Source organism: Akebia trifoliata, chromosome 12 (assembly GCF_017979445.1).
Source record: "Akebia trifoliata isolate Shusen 1 chromosome 12, ASM1797944v1, whole genome shotgun sequence".
NCBI lineage: Eukaryota > Viridiplantae > Streptophyta > Magnoliopsida > Ranunculales > Lardizabalaceae > Akebia > Akebia trifoliata.
The window spans coordinates 18,720,806-18,730,018 of NC_141386.1; the positions used below are offsets into that span (position 1 = coordinate 18,720,806).

General features: G+C 35.5%; 1 long non-coding RNA gene across 2 annotated transcripts; it reads right to left on the reverse strand.

The window, feature by feature from the left end:
* Nucleotides 1-269: 269 nt before the first annotated feature.
* LOC147388997 (uncharacterized) lies at nucleotides 270-7,968 on the reverse strand. Of its 2 annotated transcripts, XR_015171016.1 has the most exons (7): nucleotides 7,487-7,968; nucleotides 7,314-7,386; nucleotides 7,121-7,203; nucleotides 5,548-5,607; nucleotides 1,983-3,770; nucleotides 1,750-1,863; nucleotides 270-876 (listed from the first exon to the last, which is right to left on the reverse strand). It is a non-coding gene; the product is annotated as an uncharacterized LOC147388997 (long non-coding RNA). The 2 variants fall into 2 exon arrangements; XR_015171017.1 differs by lacking the exons at nucleotides 270-876; nucleotides 1,750-1,863; nucleotides 1,983-3,770 and adding an exon at nucleotides 4,555-4,692.
* Nucleotides 7,969-9,213: the final 1,245 nt, after the last annotated feature.

The following is a 9,213-nucleotide window of genomic DNA, read 5'->3' on the forward strand; positions in this document are numbered from 1 at the left end:
ATATGTTCTCCCTACTTCATGGCCCCTTTCAAGAGGCCCAGTTCATGTTAAAGCAGTCTTTTTCCACCATTTAGGTTCTTGCCTGGTAAGATCCTAGGAGAATTCTTGATTTGGCTTTGCTCTTATCATTGATGCTACTTGTAGAGAGAACTTTCTTGATATTGTCTTTATCTCCTTACCTGTATTGCTGATATAAGAAGAAGATGGCAATGTGAATTCATATGAGGGGACCAAGCAATGATGTCTCCAAAATTTCTAATATGTGTGGCTCCTTGCACATATTTTCATCTTGTCTTCCAATTCAGAAAACCTTCAATATAGATTTAATTGAGCTCTTTAGTTGCAAGGAGTTCATTGGATGATAAGAGATTAATAACTTTGAAGTAAGCCTGTCTCAACCTGTTGGCTTTTAAATCATCAGCTGAAGTAAGCCATCAAGCTTAGTTTTCATAAATTCAATTGAGAATTTATGAAAATAAGATTTTGTAATTGAGCATCTACTAATAATCCATCTACTAATATAAATAATAAATATATACTTACAATGATGACTCCAAAATATGTTTATTTATAAATAATTATAGAATTTTGGATTCCCATAATTATGTGTGTACAATGACTTAAATACTTGAAAGAAGAGGGGTAGTTAGGCCAGAATGTCATGTTTCTTTGAGGGGTAGGAAGGGAAAGAAGGAAAAGCATGTCACCCCAGTCCAGCTTCTGCTCTTTAGACACAACAAAGGCTTGTCCATAGCCTTCAATGTTGTTGGGTAGCTGTGAGTTTGCTTTCTTCTCCTCTAATGGCAGCCTAAAGAAGTCTTCTGTGTCAGCCTTCATCTTCTCAATTATTTCCTCCGGGACTCCATAATTGATCAACTGCTTAACACCAAATTCAAATGTTTTCGTTATATATGTTGTGGAAATCAAGGTTTATAATCTTGTCTCAAGACAATGTTTCAACAAATCTAGACCAAAACATTTGAAGACAATTTAAAATTCTAAAGCAAGCCGAAACATTATAGTCTCGACCAAAATCAAATATTCTAAGATGGTACAAAACTTGATTTGCCCATTTTTGTTTCACCATTTATCGAGAAATTATTATTTTTGTGTCACAGAAATTATTTTCTTGCCCCTGGGACTTTCTTTCCATGGGGTCAGACTATTTGAGACCAACTATTTTTGGTGGGTAGGCTAGACTCAAAGCCACGACCTCTAATTAAGTTGCATTATAAAAAATCAACCAATTGAAACATACTTTTGGGGCCAACTCTCACATAGATCTTCATCCAATTCTAATTTATTTTTTGGTCACCAGATTAAGCCATCACGTCTGTGGAATATATATCAGTTTGGCCCCCAATACTTTATATAGTAGCATTTGGGAGGGCATGCTGTGCTTGAAATCTAAATCTATGATGTGAGTGCTCCACAACTTTTTGGTAACGAGTAGTTAAGGTAGAAGCAACACCAGGTGATCCCACATGTGTATGTTCTTCAGGAAACCACATATGAATAATATGTTTCTCCCATCACCACTTCACTACACATTTTCAGAAGTAGACTTTGACACCCACGTGATCTATTCTTTTCTATCTTTCCCTACATATGTAAAGTGAGGTATATGCTTCATGACTGTTCAACTTATAACATCTGTTCTAAGTTTTAGGTTTTATGAGAAAATTAAGTAAATGACAGTTCAAAATCACAAAAGCTAGTATTGGTAACTCTCTTTTCACTGTATGATACCTGCACTTCATCAGACAAAGCTCTTCCTCCACGAGCACAAAGTAGTTATGCCTGTAAGTACTCTAGTTGATGATGCATTCTTTGCATCTCATTGGATATTGGATCTCTGTTGACCTATAGAACAAAACAAGAATCCCCATATGCGGCCAGCGTATATGAGAATTAAAACTAGATAACCTCCCTAGTATAAAGTATATTGGGAAAAACAGAAATAGTAAACTGAAAAAACTTACAATGGGCTTATTCTGAATATTACAGCAGGATTGGCATATTTGAGAGTGTTGAGAGTTTCCTTCGCATTGATATCTATTGGGCTGATGCACACTATAAGAGGGCATAGTTTGGAAGATGTTAGAAAAGCAAGTGTGGTCATCTACCACCAGAAAACAAACTTGTGCTTGGGACAATTTATAGAAAATTACTAATGAAAGTGTGGAACCCTGAAGGGGGATGAGGAACTCTAATCAAGTGTTAAAAATAGAAGAAGAAAAGGAACTGAATTGATGGATTCAGGACTCATAATCCCAGTCTGATCCGAGTTAAAGTTGTCCTCAGAAATTTTAAAGTTCAAGGTCCTATCATAGCTATGAATTCCATTGAAGAGACACTGCCCCTATACTTAAGAAAGCTACAAGGCAACTTGAGGTTAAGGCTGATACCAATAATATCTGGGATTCGAGGAAACAAAGAGCCTCTGGAGATCAAACAACATTGTGAACATACTCGAGTTTCTAGATTGTAGTGTAGGTCATAAAATTGTGTACATGCATAGTTAAATAAATGATGAAAAATATAACAAATATTAGGCAAAAATAGGAAAGGCAGTTGAAAATTTAAGATAGTGGTTACGGTTATGTCAAGTTTCCAGCTATTATCAGAAGTTCCAGCAACCATAAAGTAGATCATGAGAAAAACAATCATTTATAATGAAAATATGAAACCAAGGGAAGAATACATATAAAACACACGCCAGTATCGAACACAAATACATGTCACCATAACCTCCAACAAGTTTAAAAAATATAGCAAATTAACAGAGGTACATTGGCAACAAACTTGAACTACAGTCATAGAAGAAACAAATTTACACTATGAGAATCAAGAATCTTATGTAAGTGGATTTTCAATTCCTAAAAATGGGTTATATACCAAACAGCGAAAAAAGTGTTTTGCAAACATATAAACAGGCCCTTATGTAATTGTTTTTCTTGGTAATTCTTTTTTATGCTATACTTAAGTATCATATGCACTACATGTGTTTGTAATGTATTAGAATGATCTGTTAGGAACTCAAGATATATAGAGTAGCTTATTCTCAACCAGGTTTGAATTGATGCCTTATAATGGAGCAGGATTCATCACATATATACTTTATTTTTTCTAAAATCAAGGGGACAAAGTAAGGCACTAATATCTAATCTCAGTGTTGTGTCTGCCCTTGGAATTTCCAATAATGACACCATATACCTTTATGACGACATCATTCTCAAATCCAAGCTTTCTCATTAAGATGCTATGTACTTAGATTCATTATTGTGGCAGCAAATTTCATAGGTATCTCTTTCAATTCCATATGAATGGAATTGGAGAGAAAAAATTAAGAATAAGAAACCATACAGTTATGCTTGGCAGAAACTTTTCTGTGATAACACCACCACGAGGTCCAATACACTTGATACTATAACCTTCCCTCTTAATAGTCAAAATAGTTGGCTCCCAGATATCAAAGTCTTGAAATAAAAAGTAGGGGAAAAAGTATAACTACAACTGAGTAAAGATATGATAGTATGAAGAAAGCAATAGCTAAAAATTTGAACAAGGGGACAACAATATGAGAAATTAAGAACTATTCAAGCATTTAAGCAGAGATGGGTAGCTTACATCAGCGTGGTATTCTAACAAAACTTTCACAACATCCTGTTGTCCACGGCCACCAACCCAAATCAGCGGTGTACCCACATCACTTTGCGATTCCACATCAACCCCTTTGGAAAGTAAATATCTAAGCAACTCAATGTTTCCTGCAAACATGATGCTTTCTTTAGAACAAGCAGCATGAATTATACGATTATAAATAGAAATAAAACAACAGAAGAAAAACAAACTTGAAGCAAAAGGTCAGAATTGACATGAAAGAACATGCACACACAAACTCCCCAATTTCCCATACTAGGTGTACTCGTCGTCAGTCGTTAGTCTTTCTTCAAGATGAGTATTAAGAATAAAAAGTTCCTGGTATATTGTGTGCCTTCCATTTAATATTAAAAAAAAAAAAAAAAACAGAAAGAGTGCCCACAATTTGACTCAAGTAACACACCATTTCTTGTAGTCCATCCACAAACTAGTTAATTAATTAGATAAATATTATGAACAAATCATGTTCAGTCATGCTATTTGCAAAGTGCACCTGATCAATTAACTACAATAAGAAAAGTAAATGACATTCATACTTAGTGCAATCTAAACTAATTAAAAAATTGCATGTAAGCATAAAGTAGGGAACTCACCAATATCAAAAATAGAACATGATAAGGGATCTCTCTCTCTCTCTCTCCCTCTCTCTCAATGAGAAGATCGCGTGCATCCTTGCCAAAATCATTTCCAATATAGGGACACATCCTCATCATTTCTACAATGAGAACCAAAATTGCAAAAAGATAACCAACTGATTGCCAAAGATATGTTTCAATCAAGACACAATGGAGAGAAAATTACAAAGATTTACAAGTGAAGGTCATATAGATATACACCCATCCACTTCAGCCTGAAGTGTACAACACAGACAAGGCCCCTGCAAGGGCCGGGTTAGAAACTGTGTCTAGCTTTCGACAGAGTCTTTAGCAAGCCCTTGACGATTTTCCAAAACCAAAACACATTCATCACTGTCAATGTGGGAGCTATCACTAGCAAGCTGTAGAAACCTATAGGAAAAATTTGTTTGACCTGAAAATCAAAATAGAAGAACAAGATGGGATTACCAATCTTTATGAGAGAGAGAGAGAGAGAGAGAGAGAGACCCACCCTAAATTATAGAAGTAATCTACACAAAAAAGCAGAAAAACCAAAGCTGTCTCAATCGAGACATTTGGAAAAAAATACTAATTGTTTCATATTTTGAGGTCAATGTTTCATTCCGGTCTTGACCAAAACATTCTGAGACAGTACAAAACTTCAAACCATGGTTTGGACCACTCACAAGCCCAACCAATGGACCACCTCTTGGACAAATATGTACAACTTGCCAATCCTAACAGCCTAAAAGAAGAATTTTTAATGAAAGTTAATTGATTCTATCATGGAGATTGAGGTTTTAATTTTGAATAATGTCTTGTTGGATGCATCGGTAAATCAGGTTTCCTTGGTTACTACATCACCCTGTACATGTGTTTTGCACATATAAATGACAAATAAGATATACGAAGTTGGGCTTAGACCCATAGTTCAGTTGGTTTCACACATTGCAAAGCAACTTTGAGGTCATGGGTTCAAGTCCAGATTATCCATCAAGGAAAAAGATATACAAAGTTCAGTAGTCATAAAACAGTTGGGTTGCTATTGGAATACCAGGGAATTTTGGGTTTTCTCTGGGCTCTGAATTCAGGTTATGAACATGCTCGCATGCGTGCACATAAGGATAGTTGATCCATTTTCGTGGTTTAGCATTCTCTTAAAATATGGACCAACCCAACAGAAACTTACCTAATCAAAATGGAGGTACAGGTGGGCGAAAAAGAAGATGAATCAATGGGTTCGTAATAGCACTCTCTTAAAATATGGACCAACCCAGCAGAAACTTACCTGATCAAAATGGTGGTACAGGTGGGCAAAAAAGAAGATAAACAGAAGGATCCTCGCAACCTAAAGTCATAGAAAATCCTTGAGTTATGAATCCTGTCATCAAAAGGTTAAATACAAACGCAGGTAGGAAAGAACATATAAAAACTCCAAATGGCTGCATTAGTCATAAGATCAAAACAGTGAAGGGTTAAAATTACGACGGCCCTCCAGCTAATTTCAGAAGCTCATTATAATCCCTCAGAACTCAGTGAAGTTGACGTGGACTGGTCAGGTTCCCTGTACCAGGTCCCTGTCTGATACTTTTCTGAAATTGATGAGTTTTTCATCCACTCGAATCACTTCAAAATTATAGCAAAAAGAAACACGATATCCTGACTTCTTAGGTCTTTCCTAGATTCTTGAGTGCTAGACTCATATATCTCAAGATTACAAATAACCTAGATTAAGTGCAATTTAGCACCTACAATGGGCATTATCCATATAGAAGGGGAATCTATTGTTGCATATAATTTGATTACAAAATACAATTATTATCAGGTGTTGAACAGACAATGGACAAAAGTACATTTTTGTCTTTGTTTCATATGAGTTGGGTTTTTCCTAACAACTTTCGCTCTTTGTTAGAGGGTTGGGACTATAATATCTTCTCTCACAAAAAGAGGCACTAGTGGTCCATTCTTCCTTTGGCCATAGTGTGGGATCTATGGAAGGAGAGAAATAATAGGGTGTTCAAAGGCAAGAAGAACAACGCGCACTTGGTGTTCATGGAGATTCTTGGATCGATGTTTTTTATGGCTAAGCTAAACAAGGAGTTTTCTAGGGTTTTCTTTGAAGGTTTTGTGTTTAGATGGGAAGGTTTGTGTAACTCTTGGATTCGCTTGTGCTGCTTGTGTTTTTTTCTTTTGTTTTTGTCTAAAAACAAAAACATTTGAGGCGATATTTGAGCCCAAGGACCCTTAGTAAGGGTGAAATCCTTACTAACTTAGTAAGGCTAGTTGGACTCATACTTTTAGAGAGCTACTATTGGCACCCAACTTTAAATTATTACACTCCAATTTCCTAAATTATTTATCACACCACAATTAACGATTAAAACACATTCTTCAAACATTACAAAGATTAATCCACATGTCACCATACCTCCAAAATAAAATAGTACTCGACATATTTGTAGAGGAAAACTCATGGTCTATATAAACAGGAGAAAATGGAAAGAAAATAACAAAGTTCAAAAATTGGGGAAGGAAGAAAGGGAAATGTAACACCAGCTTCAGCATGGAAAGCAAGAACAATATCTATGGAAAAATAGTATACAGAACAGCCTACTTATAAGAACAAATGTTCCAATAAAGAAATATACTCATCTTAAAATGAAAAATGTTAATGTAAGGATACACCTCTACTTTTTCTTCATAAAACAACACAAATAGGGAAAACTAGAACTCAAAACTTCGTACATTTTCACAGTAGATGATTAAACATAAACAAATAAAAAGAATTATATAAAAAAATTTAAATAAATAAAAAAAAAAAAAAAACAAGAAAGGGTTTGAGAAGAGGGGCAAATACTTACATGATATATGTAGAGAAAGGAGTAGAACAAAAGTTTAGAGATTTGGTTCTCTAGGATCCATCAAATACTGTAAATCAGATATTCTGAAAAAAAAAAAAATTTAATTCGAATCAGCATTGGACCCTAATGATAAAATATAAAAATAAAATATCATTCAAAATCAATTGTATTGCAAGGAAAAAAAAATACTTACCTGTTCTAACTCTTGATAGATTTGGGTTTTGAACAAAAACCCTCCTTTCTTCTTCTTCTTCTTCTTCTTCAACCTTGACAAATCGTGAGAACGGGATCATTCTCTAATGGGACGGAGATATATAGTGGAAGTGGGAGAGAGGGAGAGAGGAGAAGAGGAAACGAAGAACTTACCGCCAAAATGGAGACCATGAAGGCGCCAAATTGAAAATGCCTCGATTCTTCACTGCATTTTGGAAGAAGGAGCCTCGATTTAGGGTTTGTTAGGTCGATTCACAAACTCGCCATCGATTTTTGCCATTAAAATCAGATCAATCGATTTAGGGTTTCGTTTATTCTTTCTTCAAAGGCGTTTCCAACGGAAATGCCTCCCATTCATCAGATGCTCATCGTTCTTCACAGGCATTTCCAACGAAATTGCCCCTAATCGTCGTTCTTCCCAGGTGGTTTTCGCAACATCGCCTCCAATGGATCTGTATTTTGGGGCTGTTTCGTGAAACCGCCGTGAATAATCCGCCTCTCGTTCTCCGTGTTTAAAAAACGACGTTGTTGCAACTCTGTGGTGGCCCTTTCTTTAAAAACGCCCCTAACATTGTTTTATTGCTGGCACTTCACAAAATCGCCGAATAAAAACGCCTTAAATGCCTATCATTTTTGTAGTGAATTTTTAATTTTTTTCTTACGCACTTATTACCCATGGTCAAAATAGACCCAAATAGAGAACATCAAAGTTCTCTATCACATTAATTTATACACACAGAGTTACAATGAGTCATAATTTACAAATTCAAAATTACAATACATCGATAAACCCTTCACAATCGTTACACAAACACAAGTGCCTACAAGGAAGTAATGCCATCACTCCCATCTCTCCCTATCTTCTTTAAGATCCTCACAATGCCCGCAACTGCAAATAAAAGAATTCTTTCGTGTCACCACATTGCATACTCTCACGATGAGCTTCCGCACCTTCAAAAGAGTGTCTGAGAAGCAAGTGCTCCTGATCAACCAAAGAACCAAGGAGTATAAGGTGAGAAACCTTCATATCCACTATTCAGCTCCGAAGGCAATCCAATGAGAAGCATAAATAAATTGAATACATATAAAAGTACCTAAGATAAAGGACCCAGAGTCCGTGTTGACAACAAAAAATCAAATTTTAGTTGATGTGATCATTTTTCAACATTACCAAGTGAGGACACATTCTTGCAGGAACGGAAAATCATTTGATATGTCCAGCCTAAGAAATCTTCTAGTTCAAAAAATCGTACTTCATGAATGATTGCAACCTATAATGATGTTGCATATGTGTGTGCGTGGGTATTCTACAATATAGACTGATTTACAGGTTATCAACTATAAGAGTGGTTCATGGTTTAGCATTGTAGAGCACAACTGTGATACTTCTACAAATTGTGGAGGCTATTAAATATTCAGTTTAGAGCATATGAAGTAAAATAGATAAAACCAGGTACCTTTGAGGTGCTCGTCACAAACTGCAAGAGACAAGCTTTATCCTCTTTGCTAAAACCTTGAGCCACCTCCCAAAACCATTGGATAACAGGAGCACCAGCACTATATCCAGAATACTCTGTATTTGCTCTCATGTCATCCATTGAAAATTAAAATACAAACAGTTAAAAGAATAAAAAAAAATTTGATGGCAATCATTACCAGAAAAAAGTTTGACTACAAGTAATTTTGATCACAATAATTTTTTTTTAAGGGGGATTAATGGCAATCATTTACCTCTGCCCTCTCATACAAAATTAGTTTCTCCTCATTAGCATACATGCTAAATGTAAAATCTAAAACATTTGTAATATCATTATGTAGAAATGGACATAGGGCTATGTAAGACAAGTTGACAATGGCAAGAAAATATATGAGATATTTAA